Source organism: Lipotes vexillifer, unplaced genomic scaffold, assembly GCF_000442215.2.
Source record: "Lipotes vexillifer unplaced genomic scaffold, Lipotes_vexillifer_v1.1 scaffold657, whole genome shotgun sequence".
In the NCBI taxonomy this organism is placed as follows: Eukaryota; Metazoa; Chordata; class Mammalia; order Artiodactyla; family Lipotidae; genus Lipotes; species Lipotes vexillifer.
This window is the reverse complement of record NW_006774518.1, coordinates 1,209,547-1,210,353: the sequence shown is the minus strand read 5'-3', so window position 1 is coordinate 1,210,353 and position 807 is coordinate 1,209,547.

Here is an 807-nt window from a genome sequence, read left to right as displayed (position 1 = left end):
CCGCAACTAAGACCCGGCGCAGGCAAATAAATAAATATTTTAAAAAATGTTTTCTTGAGTTTAGTGAGCTGTTCTAGGAACCCTGACTTTGTAGCTGGTTGGTCAGAAGTACAGGTGGCCTGAACTTGTGATGGGCATCTGAAGCGGAGGTATTAGAGCAGGCAGGTAGCTAGATATGAGCAGAGAAAGGGGGTGGGGGGCATGGGTCAGGTGACAGGAAACCTTACATCTTGAGGCGACAGGCGTCCTAGAGGCAAAGAAAGGCGGCAAAAGGTGGGAATCTCTGGCTTCCAAATGTAACCTTTTGCTTGTTACGCCCTCTTTACAATAAAACTAGCCTTGCAGAAAAGTAGTACCCATGATGCACCGACACCGTGACACACAATCAAGACCAAGAAAGGGCAAAAATTCCTCCTCCCCCGGGGAAGGTGAGGCTGGGATGAAAATCAGGAAATTTGACCCCAAACCCCGCCCTCCTCAATGAATTTTTTCTGCCCAATCATTTTCACACCCTATATAACCAGCTTGCCGAAGGAACTCAGAGCAGCTTCTCACCTGAGCCTGCCTGCTCTCCCGCCTGAGAGTGTACTATCAATTAATAAATCCTCGCTTTGCTTTCTTAGCCTCTGTGTCTCCTCTCTGAAATCTTTCTGGGATGAGACAAGAACCTACTCTCCAGTAACAGAGGCAGTTTTGTGGAATTGAGCCCTTGACCTGTGGGGCCTATGATAACTCTGGGTAGTTAGTGTCAGAATTGAATTGAATGTAGGACACCCAGTTTGTTTCAGAGAATTGGTTGTTGTAGGG